This window comes from Triturus cristatus, chromosome 5_2 (genome assembly GCF_964204655.1).
Source record: "Triturus cristatus chromosome 5_2, aTriCri1.1, whole genome shotgun sequence".
Classification (NCBI taxonomy): Eukaryota; Metazoa; Chordata; class Amphibia; order Caudata; family Salamandridae; genus Triturus; species Triturus cristatus.
In genome coordinates, this window is record NC_140588.1 from 444,431,732 (window position 1) to 444,454,872 (window position 23,141).

Genomic DNA, 23,141 nt, shown 5'->3' on the forward strand with positions numbered 1-23,141 from the left:
GGCTGGGCAACAGTTGAAAAATAGGTCTGGCTTGGAACTGTTTATTTTGGGCAGAGGATCTCCACAAATTCCAGAAACTCCTCTTCTTTCACGAAAGAAAAAGTTGGGATATTAGCTGCTAACATTCTCGTTGTATAAATGGAGTCGTTTGTGGATTTGGTGGTGCAACAACTCACTTTTTCTTATGCCAAGCCAGCATGGTTGCTGCAGTTATGATCACACACCAATATAGTGAAAGGGCTTCTTTGAATGATCGCATATTCTTATTGCTTGTCATCACCAACTCTTCCTGTCTGTTTGACATCTTCATTTCTTTGGTAGCAGCTATCCTTTTCAGATGCTGTCCTAACGCTTTTGCATAACAGTTTATCAATGGACCAGTGGGGTCCTGGTACAATGATGTCCACCTGACTTCTCACTGTGCAATGGTTTGCAGCAAATTGCGCAATCTGTTATGTGGTCATCATGCGGTCTAAATGTAAAGAAGCCACAAACTGGGGAAGAGATCTTTCTTGTAGAGTCAAAGCCAGAAGAAAGTGTTATGTTGGAGCCCGGATGTTATGTGTGCCGTTTGCGAGGGCAAACTGTAACTGCAGTAAGGATGGTAGTTGGTTTGAGGTTTAAGGTTCTTGAAAAGATGGAAGCAGGTGGTGTTAGTGGTACTGTGAATACAATTAATTTGCAATTCCTCTGTAAAACTCTGCAATGACTCATCTTCCTCACTTCCAACTAGACTATCAGGAAACTTCCTTTCCCTTGTCAATCATGGCAGTGCTTGGGACTCCACTCCATGTCACCATCATCTGAAGGGGGGCTTGGAGTAAATGGGGGAGCGGTCTTTCTTTTGCTCAGAGAAGATACTGAAGATGACGGGGTTATTCACAAAGGCAAACTTACATGTAAGTAAATCTACACATGCAAGTTTGCTCAGACACTTTGTAGTAAATGCTCTACCTTAGGCTATTCACCATTTACAAGCATAAATGTACTACTGACAGAAGGCTTACATATCACCACCTGCTGAAAAAGAGGTAGAGTCACTAAAATGTCATATATGACAGCAACATTACTACAAAAAGTGACTTTATGAACATATCTGATGTTCCGCACACTTGTCGGAGTCTCAGAATTCTGGGCAGAGATCTCCCCATGGTAAAGTAGAGGGAGAAGTGAAAAGGTTATCAAACTTTAAACTAATTTTATATATTTATTTTGAATGAATGCAGAAGGTTGAAAGGTTGTTTGTTAGTAGGTGCAGGTAGCTTCCTACAGCTAGTAACAACACCACAATCACAAATAAAGTCCAGTCAAATCTCAACATTAATCCTTGCTCAACCCTTGGTATCTTGGCTCATGGCCAGTCAGGCTTAACTTAGGAAACAGGTGTGTAAAGCATTTAAAGCACCAATAATATTAATTAAGTAATACATGACACAAAAAAAATCTGACAATAATTTATAAAGATAGTGAAGATGTTTATGATTAACATCAATAATAGTACTTAAGTAACACAAAACACACACAAAAAATCCAACACCAATTTATAAAAATAATGACGATATTTATGATGACACCAAAATGGCACAAATCCAATGTAGGGAACCAGAGATATGATTTTTTTAAAATTAAATGCTTTCTAGCACCTAAAAGGCAAAAGTGCCAGCTTGGGACAATTAGCCACGCTTGACCAGGACAAAGTAAAAGTTTCAGGCCAACGGCAATGGAGTGCAGGTAATATACGATCAGCGGTAGGGTCTTCTGACGTAGTCACTTTTTTGAGCTTTTTCTCTTGATGTCAAGCAAGGCTCCTCTGCAGGCTGGATTGCGAGTTGACGATGGTGGCTTGCTTCAATGGAAAGCGCTGGTGAACTCCTGGATGTCTTGTCGATGGTGAAAATTTCCAGAGCTTCAGTGTGGCAAACCTGGATCTCAGGCCAAGTCGCGGTTCAACATCACCAGCTTGACTCTCGAAAACGGTTCGGCCAACTCATGGAAGTTATGAAGTGTTCATAACACCAATCCAAAGTTCCAGAAACTTTGAGTTACTCCTTGGGGAGTTGGGACTACCAGACCCACGAAGCACCTGGCCAAATCTTTCAAAGACCATATGAAGCCGGTCAGCTGGGGTCTTCTTGGAGTAGATGATGCACATGGAGCTCTTTTAATCTGTTGCTTTCGAGGAGTCAAATCTTTAAACTTTCAGAGCCCAAAGTGTGCAGCAGGTGCAGTCCTTAAAAGTGCAGTCATCTTGGTGCAAATCAGGGCTTCAACAGGGCACTCCTTCTACTTCTTGTCTGCTCCAGGCAGGGATCTGAGTTTGCTGTGCAGCTCTCTCATATTTATCCATTTTTCTGGCTAGCAAGAAGGGGGGTACCCCTGACCAATGAAGTGCAGGGTGCCACCCTCTGTGATTGCCACATCCCCTGAAGTGTTGCATTTTCTTGTCCCAGAAAGCAGTGTTCCTCAAAAATCAACATGGAGAGAATCTCTCCTGAAGCTTCAGGTCTGGTGTAAACCAACATACGGGGGGTATAACTTTCCTTACCACTCCCCTTCCAGCCCCTCTGTTTATTCAGTTACAGAGGATCTCATCTTACTGGGAGTGCAGGATACGGGGGGTGTCTGGTTCCTATTCTTACTGTCTTTCTCTCTTTGAAGACCAGTTTGACTACCCAGCCCCCTTCCTGCCTTTTTCTCTGCAGCTGCAGTTCGCCTCTCCCCATATGTCTCTTTGTTTCCTTTAAGGCCACTTTACACCTCATCAGAGCAGTTTGGCGCTGCCTGTCAAAGGTTGACCAATCAGGACAGGCTACTCTAGAGCTGGATTCAGGCACATCAGAAAAGCAAGTTCCATAAGTTCTGTCATCGTTATAATAAACTCAACCTTTGCAAGTTTTTGAATTTATTTTAACTAATATTTAGGTACTTCAAATTATTATTTTAGCTCACCCCTGTCAATAGTTAGACTCTATTAAAGTTTAAAAATGCCTTTCTATGTTAGCCTATGGAGCTAATGTACTACAATGGGGAAAAATGAAATTAGCAGTTTTTCCTTCACCAGGGCATTTAAAACATCTTTTATAATGTCTTTGCTTATTTTAACTTGGCACCCTAACCTTGAGGCATCTAGGGTAGACCTTAGGAGTGAATTATATGTAAAAATAAGATAGTTTAAGACAATAAAATTACCTTTTATTCCAAATTCAAATTTGGACATAGTTTTAATTCAAAAGCAGCCTGCAAGGCAGGGCTGGCTTTTAATATGACAGCAGGCAACACAGCAGTGCAAACCTAAGTAAATTAAATCTACAATGCCTCTAAACCTACATGCCCTACCCTATACTAGAGGCTTACAGATAGGTTGTCATATCAATTGTACCTGCACCTAACTACCATATACCTTTTAAACAGAGCACTGGGCCTAGTTGGCAGGGCCTAGGGCACAATCAGAGTCAGTAACCACCAGTATCAGTCAGAAAATGGGGGTGAACAGGGTACAAGAGATTACTTTCTCAAATAGCCCCCCAACAAAAGGTGATGGGTAACTAACCTATACCCTGGTAGCCCTCATCAGCTACGTGGAAAAACCTGGAAAGTTAATCTGCATTGGTATGGAAGTACCAGGTCCGTGTTCCACGGTAAAGTCCATCCCCTGTAGGGGAATGGACCACCTCAACAGTTTAGGATTCTCCCCCATCGTCTGCATGAGCCATCCGAGAGATCTGTGGTCAGTTGGACTACCAAAGTGAGTACCACACATATATGGTCTCAGCTTCTTCAGGGACCAGACCACAGCAAAGTCTTCCCTATAAATGGTAGTTGCCTGCTAATGAAGGCAACTGGCTGATCTAGGCCCTCCTTATTTACTTGTGCCAACTCTGCCCTAATTCCATGTTCTGAAGCGTCTGTCTGAACCATAACTTGCTTTGTATAGTCAGGGGCTGGTAACACTAGTGCTGAACAAATAGCCTTCTTCGGAGTGTCAAAGGCCTTCTGGCAATTTTCTTAATGAGTCGTTTTTTAGAGGTGAGATCTGTCAGGGAAGTCACAATAATCCAATAGGTTAGGACAGACATTCTGTAATACCCAGTCAGGCTAAGAAAGTACCTGACCTGTGTCTGGGTTGTAAGAGCCTCCCAATCCAGAATAGTCTGAATTTTGGGTTGGAGAGGTTGAAAATGGCCTCCACCTACAAGGTTGCCCAGGTACACCACTGATCTGTGCGCTATTGGCACCTGCTGGCCTGCCTACAGAAGGGCCTGAAACACTTCCTTCAGGTGGACCAGGTGATCCGCCCAGGTGGTACTCAATACAGCTATATTATCTAGATAAGCTGCACTGAATGTTTCCAACCCAGACAGGAATCTCTTCACCAACCTTTGGAAGGTGGTAGCTGCATTCTTTAAATTCTTTAAATCAAAGGGCATCACTTTGATCTGAAAGTGACTGTAAGGTGTGGAGAATGCTGACCTCTCCATTGCTCCTTCGCTGAGGGCAATCTGCCAGAAGCCTGAAGTCAAGTCAAATTCATTCAGGTACTTTGCAGCCCCTAACCTATCAATGACCTCATCAGCTCTAGGTATACGGTGAGCATCAGTATTAGTGGATGCATCCAATCCTCTGTAGTCAACACAGTTTAACTCCTTCTTTTCCCCATTGGGGATTAGGTTTGGGTACCAGCACCACTGAGCTGACCCATGGATTGTTAGAGGGCTCAATTACTCCCAACTCCAGCATCTTAGCTACTTTAGCTTTGATGCTGGCTCTGACCTGGTTAGACAACCTGTAAGGCTTGTTTCTGACAGGTAGGCTGCCACCGGTGTCAACATCATGTACACACCAGTCAGTGATAATTGGGGTCAAGAAGAACAGACAAGCAAACTGCCCCAGCACCTCCTGCAGTCTTTGTGCTGTTGGTCTGTCAATTTGGGAGAGATTACAACTCCACCACTGACCTATCTTGCACATAGCTGGTGAGAAAGTCTGAGGGAGCGGGTTCCTCCTCTCCTCCTTCATCAGTGACCATCATCATGGTCATGTCTCCCCCGTCTTGGTTGCGTTTTAATCTGTTCACATGCAGGACTATGTGGGCATTCCTGAGGGTGTTCAGGTCTACCAATTAGGTAACCTCACCCTTCTTTTCTAAGATTGGATAGGGTCCAGTATGCTTGTCATGGAGGGCCCTGGGAGACAAAGGCTCCAAACTCCACACCAATTGTCCTGGTTTGTGGTCAGGCATAGTAGCCTTTTGGTTATGCCAAAGCTTCCTGAGCTCTTAGCTGGCCTTCCGGTTGCTGCTTGCTTTTCTTATGTACTCTACCATGAAAGATATCAGGCCTATTACAAAGTCTAGCACATTGTTCTTGGCTTCCTTGCGAAGCTTCTCTCAAGACTCTCTCACCAGACACAATGGCCCTCTCACAGGGTACCCAAGCAGTAACTCAAAGGGCTAAAACCAACCCCTTTCTATAAGACCTCTCTGTATGCAAACAGCAGGCAGGGGAACAGAACATCCCATCTCATCCTGAGTTTGTCAGACAAGCCCATGATCATGCCGTTCAGGTCCTTATTGAAGTTTTCCATCAGACCACTAGTCAGGGGATGATTTTGGGTGGTCAACTTGTAGGTAACACAACTTTCATCCCAAATCGCCTTCAGATAGGCAGACATAACAGTTGTGCCTCTAGCTGACACCACCTCGTTTGGCAAACCCCCTCTTGTAAACACACCAAGTAGGGTCCTAGCCACTGTGGGAAGGGTATTGCCTCTGGTATCCTGTGACATGGTTCACTACCACCAAGATATATCTGTTGCCTGAGGCAGTTGGTGGGTCTAGGGGACAAACAATATCCACCCCACCCTTTCAAAGGGAGTCCCAACAACTGGCGGTGGTTTCAAGGGAGCCTTTCCCTTGCCCCTGTCTTGCCACTGGCATGATAGGTTGCACAGGTGCTAGGGAACTCCTTCATTTTTGTGGTCATGGTGGGCCAATGGCAATGGTTAACCGACCTATTCCATATCTTACTCTGACCCACATGTCCTGGCAAGGGGATATCATGGCTCAAAGTGAGGAGGAAATCTCTGCAGTTCTGGGGGACAACCAACCTTGTGATGGCCCTTTCTTTGAGGTATCTGACCTCAGTGTAGAGATCTCCATCCTCTCAGTAGACTTTGTGGAAACCACTGACTTCCCCTTTCTCTTGCCTGGAGACAGTGGACCTCAGGCTCTCAAGAGTGGGACACTCTCTCTGTACATGGCACAACTACTCTCTGGATGTTCCACCAACTCCTTGCAATTCCGCCAAGTTGGACAGATCTTGCAGGGGTGGAAAACGAATCATCACAGATTACAGATCCTCCCCATCAGGGTCAGATTCCTCCTGTAACTCTGGAGAGCTTTGGGCTGGCTCACCAGATCCTGTGCCATTTCTCTTGTCATTGGAGACTTGGCCCATTGTTCCAGGGTCCAAGTGTGAAGCATTTGCCTTCTGTGCAGTCTGTGACCGGGTCACAGCACATACCTATGCAGGGAAGTCCAGCATCCATTTATGGAGCATCAGCTCCACCCCGGACCAGTCAGAATGTGCAAGATCATTTCCCAGTAGGCACTTTACTGAGAGGGGAGGAGGCACAATTACATTCTTAGGGCCTGCCAAACCTTTCCAATCCAAACTCACCATTGCCATGGCTCTGCTGTCTGCAAAGGTTACCTGGTGATACACACCAGGTATGATCTGCTCTGGGAAAAAAGGTTCTCTGTGACCATAGTCACCTTGGCTCCTGTATCTCTCACATTCTCTACCTCAGTCCCATTGATTTTAGGACATTGCCTATACATCTCCATGCTGGAAGGCAAGGCTGTTAGGCCAGCAATTTCCACCCCACCTAGGGCAACTAGGGTTGCCTCTGTGAACCTCTTCACCATTTCTGAGACAACTTCTACCCCCACACCTATACTGACAATCCCCTGGGACCACCCACCAGTGGGGGCTTCTCAGTGCAGAGATCATCTCCTCTTTTGCATCCTGACTGATTACAGTCATAACACTTCCCCAAATAGGAAGGGTCAAAGAACCTCCCAGCTTCAGCAGAGTCAAAGGATTTCCCCTGATTTTCCCCTTTGAAAGTGGATTGGCTCATGGACACCTCTCCCCCTTGCCCAGGTGTTTGTGGATCTTTAGAGGGCTCTTTTTCATTTTAACTTGGTTACCCAGGCCCTCCCCTGGGAGGGGACCTGCCCTCTTTTTTTTCGATCACCCCCTGGTGGTTCTTGAAGCCCTGGTTCTTACACACTCATCATCTGTTTCCCCCAGTTCCCTGGAACCAGACAGCTTAGAGTTAACTAGATAGCGGTGTAGCTTATCTGAGGGGCAGTTAGTCAATATGAGCTAGCTTATGAACAAATTGTGTAGCACCTCATAGGTACTTACCTTGTTACCCTGTATCCAGCTGAAAGAAAGTGCCTCTTTTTGCATGGTTTGCCCACACTTTTTGCCGGATGTGATTTCGAACTGTAAGTGCGCTGGGTCCCTGTCAACCAGGTTCCAAATGCCAGATCTCTTTCCCAAAATTGGACCACAATTGGCATAGCTTCAGCCACCCCTATAAGTTCTTAGTAAATGGTACTTCTGGTACTTAGGGCTTGAGTACTGAAGAGGGTCTTTTGGGGCTGCAACACTGATTGTGCCACCCCAGGGCCCCTTCACCAAGGCTATGCACTCTGCAAATGCAGGCTGCATGTCATGGTGCATGAAAATCCGAAGAGGTGACATGGTACACAGCCCTGTGTGCCATGTCTCCCATGCACTACAAAAGGTATAGGTAAGCTACCCCTGCTGCAGGCCTTCAGCATAAGGCAGGGTGCACTATATCCTATGTGTGGGCCTATCTGCATGAGCAGATATGCCTCTATCATTTCCAGCCTATTCTGAGATGTTGTAAGTGAAAAGTACATGGCCTGGATATTCATCAAATCAAGTTTGCTTGATGGTCTCACTGATTTCCAAGTTGTTTGGTACAAACATCGTGTCTTAATAAATCCTCACCAGTGGTGGATTTATTAAAATATTTACACAGAAGACACTTTTAGAGGGTCCCCTGGAAACCTAACCAAACACTAGTGGGGTCTCTGATTGGTGTACGCCAGCCTGCCACAACCAGACATGTTTTTCTTACCTTATGGGGTGAAAGCCTGTGCTCTTAGAGGACAGGAACAATACCTGTTCTGGGTGTGGGTGTTTCACACCTCCTCCAGGATAGGACGGTCTTCCCGGGCGGGAAGCTTAAAAGACAATGCTGCATTTGAAATCCAAACCAGGAACCCCTAGATAGTGGGGAAGGCCAAGCCCCCTTCCCTGCTCCACTCTTAGTGGGAGGAAAGTAGGAAAATTAGTGAGATGAGAAGGAGGGTTTCCACTCACCCTCCACCACCCCTAGGGCGGGGCAGGCGAGGTGAATACCTCTCATGAAATTCCACCTTTTTGAGATGGTGAGAAAACCTCCACCAGTTAGGGCTAGGTTAGTGCCTCTTCCCACAGGAACTAGTACCTAGAGGGTGTAGATACACTAAAGGTAAGTAGCCTATTGGCTACTACCTGTCTGCCCTTGAAACACCCCTAAACTCAGTATTTAGGTGGCTCCCCGAAACAGTTGCCACACCCTGCCAACTGCAGAAGGACTCGGCAACTGTGGTCTGCTGTCCCTACCTGAGCCCTGTGCAGCCTCCAGAAACCCCAGAGCCCTGCCAGCCTTTGCCAATTGCCTGGGACCTCCCTTTAGACTAGTGATACTCATCCCCAGAATACCGCTGGTAAAAAACCGCCATGAGGTGAAGACCAGCACAGACTGTATTGATGCGATTCTGTCATCATCCCAAATTTGTAGCAGCCAAGGCATGTTGGTCATCAGTCCGGTCATCAGTCCGGTAACGGACCCCTTCAACACATCCGCCAGCCTGAGGGATCCTCACAATACCTGTGACCAATACTGGAAACAGCCCCGCTCCTATGAACCTGTACCCACTTTCTGGTGCTTTCACTGGATGAAAGCAGCAGCGCGACGGACTGCCCTCACTGCACCTGTATATGAATGCCAGCAGTGAAGTACCAATTCTGCATTCCAAGACTTCCAGCACCTCAGATCCAGGTACCCAGAACTGACTGGACTGCTTGAGCCCTGGGACTTCCAAAACTCCTACTCCCTTAGAATATAACTAACCCTGAACTTTGGGCAACAGTTGTCCACCCAGAACTCCATGGCAGAGTGTTGCTTCCATCGAACGCAACAGTAAATGTGTTGGCGGTACTCTGCTATCTAACTCTGTGCTTTTCTTCCCTTTGACAGCGACGATCTCTGCCTGACGATATTCACTGCTGTTGCTTAGAAACCTGTAAACATTTGTGTCTTGAACTGCCTTTGGTTAAAAATCAACATACAAAGCATTTATTAACTGTTGACCGAAGTTCTTGGTTTCTAAAAATATATAAAGATACAAAGGTATTTTTCCTAATTGGTCTCGGATTTATTCTTGATTGTGTGTCTAATTTATTGCCTGTGTGTGTTACAACAAATGCTTACCACTACCCTCTGATAACCCTCACTGCTTGCCCACACTAACACAAAAAGAACATTAGAATTATCTGCTTTTACCTCAGCACACCTATTGGCAATCCACTGGACTCTCTGCACAGTGTACTTCATTTTAGTACAGTATATAAAGAGCCAGCATACTACGCCAGCCCTCTACTGCCTTTACTGAGATATCAACAATGTCCCCCCCAGGACTGGGTGCAGACTTTCTGGATGTCCCTGAACTTCATCCTGTACTACTCTGAGGTGAGACCATATGTTGTGATCAGGCACTGCTTCATGTGGGAGTAAGATTCTGCTGCTTTCCCCTCTAAGGGCAGGCACATATCCCTCTCAGCTACTGGGATCAACTCCCACAGGAGTTAACCCCGTATTGAAAATTAACCCTCCTCATTCTAAGGGCCCTCTTTTTTTCATGTATTAAATATTATTTAAAGTGATGGGTAAAATTATCTGAAAGTAATGTAGTATTTGCAATAACAATAATGTTACATTAATTTTATAAATGAAAAAAGGTTATTAACCTAATATGGCAGGGTAAGTACCTCCGTCCGGTGACCGCCTTGGGGAGGTTCCAGGGATTGGACCTGGAGGGGATATCGACCCTCGGAGATGTGATGCGGGGCACTACCTTGAAATCCTACCAGCAACTACAAGTGGAGTATACATTACACAAAACACAATTCTACAAATTCCTTCAACTCCGCCATGCACTCACCCCCCTTATTCGCAAGCTTGAAACCCTTCTGGAATTCCATCCATTAGAGGGCCGTCTGCTGATGGGGGATTTGGACCTCCACAAGATCTGGCAAATATATCAGACCCTAACGACCCACACACAGACAACGCTCGACAAGACACGACTGGCGTGGCAAGCCGACATCCCTAACTTGACGGACGACGACTGGACTGAAGCCATTGCTAACCCGCGGGGTGCGGCGGTCTCTACAAGATACCGCCTGATACAATTTACATATTTGCACTGGGCTTATGATACACGGACTAGACTCTGGCGGATGGGAGTGATCCTATTCCCCGCATGTCTGTGGTGTGACCGAGAGGAGGGGACATTCTTGCATACAGTTTGGAGTTGCAAAGCGTTGCAACCCTTTTGGCGCAGAATTGGGTCCTGCCTTCAGGAGGTACTGGCGTGGGAACTCCCGCTCGACCAGCGACTCTTCCTCTTGCACAGCACGGGTGACATTGAGGGAAACATATATAAGCAACATTTACTGTTTTTAGCTCTCAGTATAGCCAAGAGAGACATAGCATAATTATGGAAAGGGACGTCTCCCCCTACGTTGGGTAAATGGAAGACCAAACTGGACAGATGTATGGGGGCCAAAATGGCAGTATTTCTAGCTCACGGTTGCCCAGTTAAACATAGGAAAATTTGGACCCGATGGGCATCATATCAAGAAATCGAGCTTCCCACATTGCCACCTACCGACCCCTGATATGTGCCCCGTTCCTAAAGTATATTATTTGGACTATCCCGCACTGGTTGATAATGGACCCCTATGCTAATTTATCATGTACTCAAGTCTTGAGATCTAGCAATGTCTGCAATCTGTTTGAGTTATACCTCCTGCATGTTCGGCAGGTGTTAGAACTTGGTAAAAATGCTGGAATTATAGTGATATTATGTAATTTTCTCCTACAGGTCATTGTAGGGCTGTCGCCCGCCTTTCCAAAGAAGAATCAAATAAAATTTGTTGTTAAAAAAAAAGTTATCAAACGATTTAAAATTAAAATAATACATGTTTTATTTATTTATAATTTGTTAAAATTAAATGTAGTTAATTTATGTGTTTAAATAGTTTAAATATCTGCATTTAATTTTTACATCATTTTATATAGGGTTTATTTTAATCTCCCACCTCCATTCTTTTCTACATGAGGATATTACAGTGTCAGTGGTTCACCATGTGTGCTGCTGGACTTGCTCTAGCTGTGAGTCTATTTACTAATGTGTTAGGTCTTTTTTGACTGTAGTAATAAAGAAATGGGTGGAAACTTGAAATATGAAAAGGAAGTTGATACTGTATGTAAGTACCCTCTCTGGTGCTTCCCTAGGAAACCAAAAAAAAATTAAGAGATGCATTTCCACTAGATATTTAACCACATGGTCCACTCAGGTAAAAATGGAACTTGAAATGATTTTTGAGTTGATTTTACTGATCTCCTCATTAGACAACTATGGCTTGTGAAATAGATGTTTACCCAATCAGTCAGCATGTTAATGTGACCTGCCTTAATGGCATATTCTCAGACATTGTACATCACTTTTGCAACATCAAATGCCAGAGATTGCACAAGATTACACCATGATAACAAAAATTCAGCCTGGGCTTACCCCAGATCTTATGAACATGTGTGATTGTGGGAATATAAGGCAGAAGACTCCGAAGGCAGATTCAAGAAAAATTATTTGCACATTGTTGGCCTCGAAGAGAAGATTGAAGGGCTTGTATTTGGCTCCGTCGAGAAGAAATGATCCCCAACAAGTTATCACCAGAAGGACTCACAAACCTCTTCTCCAATGAAAAGGCACACAGTGTCCATGAGCAGCTGCTCGGCCCAGTGTTCTACCTCACCTGGTCGTGGTCCACTTGCTCAATTACAGGGATCAAGTCAGTATGATGCAGATGGCTAACCAGAATGACCCTTACATGGTGGATGGCAGCAAGATGTTCTTCTTCCGGGATGTTAATGCTGCAGTATTGCAGCAACAAAGTTCATTTTTTTAGGTCAAATGAAACCTTAGATCTTTGAGACTGACATACGGCGCTCTTTCATAGATGGAATGGATTCACATATTTTCCCCGATCTATCATCAGCAAGAGAAATAATGGTGAATTGAGCAGAAGAACAGCACATTAGCACAGCAGAGGCTACAAAAAGAGAACGGGAAGGAAATGTAACAGGCTGGGTATGAACAGTTAGAGTGCTACTGCTAGCTGAATGCTCAAAGACAGTAGCGAACTCACTCTTTGGCAATCTACTGTGCATGCAGTCCTAGAGGGGTTAACGAGCTCACACACCGTGCAATCTGGAGCAACCACAGACTGAATGCAAATCAGCCTAGGTGCCATGCTGTCTCTAAATATCATACTGATGTTGTCAAAGAACGCATTGTGATCTGCAATATCCAATGTCACTCAGCATCTGCCTACACCTAATTGTTTCACATGTTTATCATACATAGGGCCTGATTACGATATAAGTCGAAAAGCCTCCGATTTACATGGTTGGTTTCAAATCCGACAGCCTTATTACAATGATGCCTGTCAGATTTGAAACAGGATGGTCGGACCAACTGGCTTCCGACGGACTCAAGGAGTCGTTGGCCAGTTGGAGGCCACGCATAATCCCCTATGTATGGCGTTTACGCCATGGGGATTATGATGTCAGTTTCCGACAGGCTTTTCATGCCGAGCTTTACAATATGAAAAGCCTGTCTGCAAGCAACTTTGGGGGCCCTTAGTAGGTCCCCCTTGCCACAGCAGCCTCCGGTTAGAGGCCCCTGTTAATCCCTGCACCACGTGGCAGGTGCCTGCTGAGCAGTGCAGGGATTAATAAAAGCACCAATTTCTCTACGGGAGCTTGTGCTATGTCCCGTTTACCACCACAGCACAAGTTCCCATAGAGAAAGTCGCATCCAAATAATGCAGGAGGGACTGCCGACCCGAGGTCGGTCGGTCCCGATTCCTCAACGGTGTCGATATCATAATGAGTGCCTCAGTGTTTCAGTGAGCATGAGTTATCATTCTCCTGCAGGCAGAAGTATAAGCACAAAACACTGGGCGAGGTGATAGATTGAAGCCTCCTGAATGCACAACTATCTCTCCCAAAGTGTTGATATTCATTTTCAAGTGACTACATGGTCAGCAGTGTACGCGATGAGAGGTATAGTTGCTCAACACTACCAAGATGACACAAAGGGATTTCAGGCAAAGTATTCAAATGCAGGGCTCTTTAATGACACCTAGGTGGCTATATAAAGCACATATACATTTTTAACATGGAACGAAAGGGTAGTGGGGGACCCAGCAAAGTAGTACAAAATGCACATCTATAATTAAATATGGAAGAAAGAAGGACTATTCACCAAAATGCCACTCTTGCCTAATACCCAGTCATATAATAGTAGAATCAATGTTTGTTTGTGCATCTGACTCAAGGTATGAGCCCTAAACCTAGTTAGGTAAACAATAGACCATTTGGGAATATTTATATCTCAATTTAATCACTTTATGCATTATAAGTTCAAAGGTATATGAATATGTATGCAAATAGCAAGTTCAAAATATTTATCATTTGTTGTTTCTGGTGGAGTTATTTATGTTTTCCGGAAGGATCAAGCATTAATGTTGTAGGCTACACTCGTAATACCATGATAATTCTATAGAAATTAATTAATAATTATTTGTTGTACTAATTGGCTGCCAACATGTGTTTCACCCTATAAGGTGGCGCACAGGCCGGGACTGTTTTCAAGGCTGCAGTATATTTATTACAGAAATAAAAGTATATATGTAGTTAGCATAAAAATCATAGAAATACATTATAACACAATTGGCTAAATACACCGAAAAAGGCAGAATGAAAAGGAGTAAACTATTGCAAGAAGGGGGAGAAAAAGAATAAACGATAAAAACACAAGAGAAACAAAGAAAAAAATGAAATATCGATTAGTATTAAGGGAACAGTCATCTGCTCTTATTAAGTGAAAAAAATTATAACTCTCTGGGCAGCACTGTACACATGAAATCTATTCAAATAATTCAAGGTGCGTCACTGTGGAGTGCCACATTAATATGGATAAAACCAGTCATTTAAAAAAAACTTGATTATGCCTCACCTTGCAAGTAGATTTTGTAATGACAGATGATAAATGACTGGCTGCGGTATGTATACATGCACCCAATACTTTCCAAGCTTTCCTAGACTCATTACAAGAATATGTTATGCTCTCACCACAGATTCTGACATTGTGGGATGGCAATTTCAATGATGTTGGAGCAGAGAGAAAGACACATTATTTCTTCCAATCCTGAATACCAACACAGTTAGAACATTAGAATAGTCAATAAATGGGATGACCTGGGTGAATCCAATATTCAGGCCAACCACGATGGAGGGCAGGCTAGCTACAGGACTCACGCAGGTCCCACTGAAAAAGTACTCTGGATGGAGCAGGCATCAACTTTGAAGACTTGATGTGTTAGTTTCAATTCATGCAGGTGATGAAGGCTTCGTCAACTATCCCCTTTATGATATAGGTACTGTGTCGTTGTCCAGCCGCACTGTCTGCCATTGTCAAGCCGCGCAGTCCTTCGTAGTGATGTTGTAGATTGGCTCCTGCGTTGAAGGCAATGCATTGGTTCCTATCATTGCAAAGTTATCACTGTGTCGATTTTGATGGCTCTGGACAGCAGAAATCACCTTTCAAGGGCCCAGGACTGGATTGGCACCACTTGGTAGGGCAGAGCTCACAGACAACTGAGTCCAGGTGCTGTTGCAGAGTTGAAGGAAGTCTTTGGTTGCCCTGAGACTTCAATAGAGGGGTCAAGCCAGCAAGCTCTTGGAGTCACTCCAGCTTCAAGAGAAATGGGTCCAGTCCTTGTCCTCCGCAGGGCAGAGATCAACAAGCAGCAGGGCAGCACAGCAAAGCAGAAAAGCAGTTCTTCCAGAGAAGCAGTCAAGCAGAGTGGCAAACCGTGTATCACATCAGCCTTTACTCCTGGCAGAGTTCTTCACATTACCAGTAGTGTACTGTCTTGGTAGGGTCAGAGGCCCTTTTTCCCAGCCCCGGCTCCAGACTATCAGTGGGGGGGGTAATCAGCCCTTTGTGTGGGAAACAGGCTCTACCTATTCAGGAGTAGTAGTAGTTAGACTTTATTCGAGTTCAAAATTCATGAAATCATAAAAGCAACAGGTTCATTACATGGTCAAAAGTAAACCACAAAAATAGAATTTTTTAAAAATACATACAAAGTTTTTCTAAGAATTGATTAAACTTTTCCTTTTCCTTAAAATACTTTTTAAAAAACCCAGCATTACTGACACACAATATTCATCGTTTAAAGAGACTAAAAACAATAAAGCTGGGCGACATTGTCTCCATGAACCTTGATTTTTTAAGAGTGGTTTGATCCATCTTGACCTTTCCAACGAGTAAAATTTACAAAAACAGATTACATGCAGAGTTGATTGGGTAGACAAATTATCGCACGGGCATTTGCAAAGATTTCTACCCCAGTCATTTACTGTGGGGAAAGTGACTAAACGAAAGAAGACATCAAACCTGAATCTAGTTAATAAATAACGGTCAAAACCCTCCAGACACCAGATTAAATAAGGCTGGATGGTATAAGAGACTAGTGTAAGTTGATGTTGCAATACAAGTTTTTTGTTTAATTCTACTCCTAGTCTAAGAGATTCTACGTGGTACCAACACAGCTCCTTCAAGTCCTTTCTAGTAATCCTACACATTGACTCAGGTTGGTGGTAAAACTCAGGTCTTCCAAGATCCCTAGTGAAATTACATATATAATTCAACCAGGGTATCCTGGAGGCCCTATCCAGCCCCATACAGTCCTTGATAATATTTCTATTTAACAATAGGTCCGGCGAGGTCCATACTCTATGCCAGAGCAATACTGGTTGTAAACTAATCAAGTCACTCACATAACGCACTCCCAACTCTGCATGACAGTTAAAAACAGGGGAGCTAACAGGGGTTGCCAAGATGAATCTAAGAAATGCATTCTCTACCTTTTGTATTGAGGAAGAGTTATAAATCCCCCAAATACCTGCCCCGTATGTGGCTGTGCTGATACACTTCGCCTGATAAATTTTTAACAGAATTGCAGGTGGTCTCTTCCCCATCTTTTTCGAAAAAGACATAAGTGCAGCAGTGGCTCTCTTAAATATCAAAGTCCTATTTCTGATGGCTGGCCCCCAGGACCCTGTTTCTTCAAGGACTATACCCAGGTATGAGAAAGTTTTAGTTGAAGCAAGTTTCTCCTTCCCGGCAAACAATCGACACACTTTTTTCTTAGATCTACCACAGGTCATTACAAATGTTTTGGATACATTAAGTTTTAACCCCCTGTTGTCCATAAAGTTTAAATACATGTCCAGAGCCGTTTGTAGACCTCTTTGAGTCCGAGACATGATCACCGCATCATCTGCATATAAAAGGCACGCGATTTGATGATGATTAACCTGTGGAGAATCGCGTACCACAGCAACTAACTCTTTTTCTAAGTCGTTGATGTACAAATTAAACAAAAATGGGGCGAGTACGCACCCTTGCCTCACTCCCCGCCTTACATAAAAAGGTTTGGTGCATTCACCTTTGGTACCGTACCTAACTTTCGCCCTGGCCCCAACATACATTTGTCTTAAAAAGGAGATGAGCACATCATCCACCTTCATGTCCCTCAGGATCTGCCACAATCGGTTATGGATGACACAATCAAATGCAGCGCTTAGGTCGACAAACACTACAAAAAGTTTGCCTTCTTTAGCCTGGGTGTATTTACCTGTAAGTAATGTAAAATTAAGGACCTGTTCCAAGGTGCCACGGCCCTCTAGAAAGCCGTATTGTACTGGGGATAAGATGTTAACCTCTACAGCCCATTGTTGCAGGCGATTCAAAATTACTCGCCCTGTGACTTTCATAAAAGAATCCAGTAGGGATATAGGACGATAACAAGAGGGTTTTTCCCGGTCCCCTTTATTAAATATAGGGATGATTATAGAATCTGCCCAGGTGTCAATAAAACCCAGAACGCAACTAGCATCCAATACACGTGTGAGTAGAGGCGACCAGAGCTCAGGCTGATATTTAAATAGGTCTATAGGGACACCATCTGCCCCTGGCGCTTTGTTGCTCTTGCTCTGGGTAATTGCGTCTGAGATTTCGGTTACTGTAACTGCTAGCTTAATCGGGACAAAATTGCCCTCCTTTTGTCCCTGGGTGTCACTCCCCATCTCTACTAATTTGTCTACCCCTCCTGGGTTATAGACCTCGGCAAAGAAGTCTATCCATGAATCTTCTGTAATTGCCACTTCCATTCTTGCCATTTCCCCTAAGTTAAGGAATGGAGCCTTGACAGCTGCCCAAAATGCAGAGCAATCCCTTTCCAAAGAGGCGTTATATAAACTTACCCGCGCATCATTCTTAATTTCGCATTCACGTGACTTTCTAGCCTGGTTGTACTCATGCCTACAATGCCTAATTTCAGTTTGATTTCTCTGATTTTTTCTTAAAGCGTTCTTTAATTGTATGTGGGCCTTAGTACAAGCTGAGTCAAACCACCCTTTACTGCTTAGTTTCCCATCTTTGATTGGGCGCTGTAGGTCCTCTTTAATAATCTTTGTTATGTTGGCAAAAGAGTCCAGGACGTCTATTTGTGATACCTCATCCTGAAGGCATATATTGATAAAAGTTAACGCCTGTTTAATAATGTTACTATTAGTAACCTCTGGATTACTCTGTGACCATCTAAGAGCGTACCCGTTCAAACTACTTAAGGTACAATTAGTTGTCCAGGCCAACTTCTCTACCAGTGTACAGTCTGTTTTGCAAGGGAGCTGAATACAAAAACTAAGTGGGAGATGGTCACTCACCCCAATTGTGTGTGTAACAAAATCAGTTATCCAACATGAGTGAGTGTTGGTGATGGTAATAAAATCTATCAACGCACTGAACCCTCTCCCCACATACGTTGAACTAAACTCCACCGGGGGCCTACAAAGCAGATTAACAAAGCCCAGATCAAATGAGGCCATCATATCATTAAATGAGTCGCCCCCGCTATTATGAGCAAAATGGGGTTGATTCTCAGATTTGTATATTTCCTGATCACCACAACCACTCTGGTACTGTTTACAAAGGTAGTGGTTGAAATCACCTCCCCAGATAATAATTGAATCCCTTACAGATTTCTCTACTAGAACCCCTAAATCCTTATTGAGGGTATTTATCATATCATTAACTAACCCCTTCTCTATACTATTGTACATATTAATGATAATAATCTCCACCTTGGGGGTCACCCGGATTATAATAATTTGATAGTGACTACATATGCCCACCGTTCTCAGAGATAATACCTCCAACAAATTAGAAACATAAATAGTCAGGCCGCCTTTACACCTCCCGTGATTAGAGGAACTTGCAGGTTGATGATACGTTTTAAACCCAGTAATATGGATGGCATCAAGAGACCAGGTCTCTTGCAAACATAATATATCTATGTCCTTGATAAAAATCAATCTATATGGGATTGTTTATCTTGGAGCGGAGGCCTGCTACATTCCAAAAAGCAATCCTAGTCCCTTTCTTTATATAAGCCCCAGGTTGTTCAGGCAGAGGTGTTACCTTCTGTTGATCACCTTTACCGGCTACTACTATGTTTTCCTTCAAGCCAGGAATGACAACATCCTCAGTGGTTGGGCATCAGTCAACTCCTTCTAGTCCACTCAAAACTGAGAAGCGATTGACCCCTTCAAATCTTTGGTCTGGCCCGTCATTCCCTCTCCACATCCGGTTAGGTTACGACTTTCTAGGATATTCCCAACCTGGCCTTGTTGGAATGCAATAACTCTTCCTGCCCCCATATTCAATAACCCTACTTGGGTTTGGTCTGTTCAGCTCCCTGTAAAAGTAGTCGAGTGGGAGGATCTCAATGCCCTTCAGTTGTGGCTTAGGATTGAATATGGACTCATCAATAATACGTCTAACTGGGTTGGGTCTATTACAATTAAGTATAATACAGTCCCCAGCTCTATTCTTCCTAGTTCTGCCAATCCAGGACACTCTGCGTACCATTATAATATCTTGCCAAATATTATTCCCCACCGATGTATTCTTTATGATCCAGTGGAGCGCCTTATTTTTTAATTGACCAAAATCCTCTCTTACGCCCTCATTCAATACGGGGACATTCGCAAGCACTACTACTAAGGATGAACACTCTGGCGGGAGATTAATGACTGGTAAGGAGACCCGCTCATCCTGGCCAACTTGCACTATCTCCCCCTCAATGTTCTCACTGATTTGTGGGGATGAAATAGTAAGTGGTGTAGTTACTACGGTTTTGGTTACAGGAGGTTTCAGAGGTTTGGCAATGGTACTATTACCACCTAAGGGGGCTACGTCAACAGGGATGGCTACGCCTTGGGGGTCTGAGTTGTTACAGAACACTGTCCCGGTACTATTGTTCAGCTTGGATAGTGCTATGGTATCAAGCCTACATGTGTTGTCATTGACTAGTTCACCCAGGGCGTCTAGCTTCCCATTAATGATTTTCAATCTCTCAATTATGGGTAGGGTAAAAGATCGCAGTAGGTGAGTCATGTTGGAAAATGACATCACTGCTTCCTCTTCCTTCCCATTGAATAAAGCTCTTTTATGTGTGTCTGAAGACTGAAATCCCGGGTCAATCGAGGCTTTAATGTTCCTCTTGGATATCTTGGTGGATTTCTTAGGGAACGCTACACTCTGGGTACCAGAAAACTTTAATACTTTTGGTTTCCTACCAGCTTGACGGCCCACGCCCCTCTTCCTTTTGCCTTTCAAGTTAGGACATGATGGAGCCACTTCAAGAGTGGCTTTAGAGTCGATAGAATCTACAGGCTGTAAACTTTTCCTGGCCTCAATCAGATAGAAACCCTCAGACGAATCATGACTACAAGATAAAATATTCAAATTAGGTGCAACTTCCTCCCCTAACAAATAATCATACTGTAAATCATGTTTTTCCAAGTCAATAGGGCTGCATGTGAATAGTGTGTTCAAGTCTGCATTAGCCGGTGACACGACATTGATTAAGTCACCTAAAGAGGAGCGTCTGGCGCTCAAAAGTTCCAGCGACAGACGCTTTTCAGTCAAAGCAATCTCCCTGCCCACGACATCGGCTGCTCTCAGGAAGAAATCATCAAGAGTGCCAGTAAGTCTTCCCCCAGCAACAGCCGGTGTAAGGCGGCGCTTCCCCTCGTTTCCAGCAATATGTGTCATGGTCAAACACAAATACTAAAGTCTGGATGGTCTTACTGACGGAAAGAGAACCTTAGGGGATTGGCCCAGCCCAGCCTCGGCCAGCCTTGGACGGCCGTAGACGGCCCGCCCTTTGCCCGGGCTTAGCCCGCGCGCGAACCCGCGGGGCAGGAGACGCTCCTTCCTTTTCAAGCGCCTCCGGGCGCGGCAGTGGTGTCAGGTGTGTGCCTGTCCGCCGGGGCACCTGGGAAATGGAGTCCCAGCCCTCACAGCCGTTCCCCTCACGGCGTTCGAAGCAGGCTCCGGTGCGGCCGTTCCCCTCACGGCAGGAGCAGGAGCAAGTGGCGAAAAGGTGAAAGCCCAAGGGTTACTGAGCAGTAAGTGTCAGCTCCCTCCTCCCTTCCTACGCATCCTGCCAAGAAGAGCTATCAGAATGCAGATGAGTTTATTGTCGCACCTGTGTTTGTGGCTGTCTAGAGGGAATGCAAAATATGTAGAGGTCACCCACCCCAGACATATATTGTAAACAGGTTGCATGGCAACAGAGCAGTAAGACCAGAGAAATACCCACTATCTAAGAGTGGCATTTCTAGAATAGTAAGGTTAAATCCAACCTTAACAATAAACATGATTTATCATTACCATTCCAAAGATACAAAACATGATGAAGCTCCTCCTTTCTGATTAAGAATTACAGCTTAAAAGTGTTTTAAGGAATTCCCAGTGTAAGTCTATGAGAGCAGTAGACCTCACAGTAGTGAAAAATGAATTTAGCTGTTTGTCTTTACCAGGACATGAAAAACATAAAATGATGTGTCCTGCCTTTTATTTACACAGCACCCTGCCAGCAAGGCTATCTAGGGTAGGCCTGGGTGAAAATTTCGTTAATTTGACATTTTCACGTTCCGCGGAGAGCGCGAAAATGTCAAAAATTCCGGTTTCCGCAGCTTGGCGATAATTTGTTTCTTGCTCGCGCTGTAAAAAAATACATTCTCGCGCGCGCGCGCGAGCGCGATCGCCTTACTTGAATCCCTGCGTTCGCCGACAAGTTTTCTTGATCCGGTCGCGTTCTCCATGAGATGTTGTATTGTTTTTAGCCATTTGCGCTGTCTCGCGACAGTTCGCGCCCGCAGTGACGTCATGCGTCGCGCGTTCACGTCTTTCTTCTCGCGATCATGCACCGCAAGACAACTCAAAACAAGATGGTCGCGCCCGCAAGCAACCACATGGGTAAGTTGGCGACCCGCAACCATGCAGAAAATCTCGCGAACATGCCGGAAAAAAACTTCCGCATCTTCGCGATATTTCCGCTTGTTTGCGATAATTTTAAACATTTTCGCGAAAATTTTGCGAAAGTTAATTTCGCAAATTCCGCCCACCCCTAATCTAGGGCCTACCTTAGGAGTGACATGTGTAATAAAAAGGGAGGCAAGTGGTTTTAAATGGCAAGTTGAAGTGGCAGTAAACTGCACACACAGGCCTTGCAATGACAGGCCTAAGATAGGCTCGAAATTCTACTTGTGTGTTTGCCACAATTAGTACTGCAGGTCCACTAGTAGTATTTAAATAACAGGCCCTGGGTATATGGTATACCACTTTACAAGGGACTTACAAGTAAATTAAATATGCCAGACAGGTGTAAATCAATGATACCATGTTTAGAGAAGAGAGCACATACACTTTAGCACTGGTTAGGAGTGGTAAAGTGCTCAGAGTCCTAAAGCCAACAACAAGAAGGTCAGGACGGAATCAGATTGGGGGACCCTTCAGAGAGGGCCATTTTCCAACACTCTTGTACTGTGTGAGATCCGCTAGCAGGCTGGGTCAAGGTACCAGAAATGTCTGCCAAATGAAGTGCTTACATTAGAAGCCACATGATTACATGATTATCATATAACCTTATGGATTGATTGAGAAACAGAAATATTCAGAAAATCATATTAATTCCTTTTTATAAGTCCACCCTCATTCATATTAGCACCATGACTCGTGTCATTCAAATTACTGTTGATAATAATAATTAGTCCCCCCCAAAAATGAAAAATTATTACAGAAAATATAAATTGTTTGCATTCTAGTAAAGGTCAGCAGCAGTCTTGAATTCTTGCCCATAAGTCTAATGAGACAATATAGCAAGCAGACTTGATCTGTGTCTTTAACTGCTTGATTGAGTTCTGTTGAAATGAAATCAGCCTCCAATTCTTCTGTCTATATAGGGGTCAATTTCCTCAGAACTGCAGTATGTACATATTCTATCAATTCCTTTTTAAATGATTAATGGGATTTGATTATAAATATTGGCAATTCTTCACTTATTTAATTTTGGGTATTGATACTAGTCTATTGGATGTCCAAAGAGCTGTCTCTTTCAATATGCTGTTTAACTACAGATTCCTTATTATCAAACACTCAAGCATTCCACCAGTGCTGTATATTTTGTTCTGACTTGTGTGAGAACACTGAAGCTTGTTTCATTAATTTCCTGCAAAACCTATGGGAATTCCTATTCTTTCTAAAGCAAAGCATATTTTCACATGCG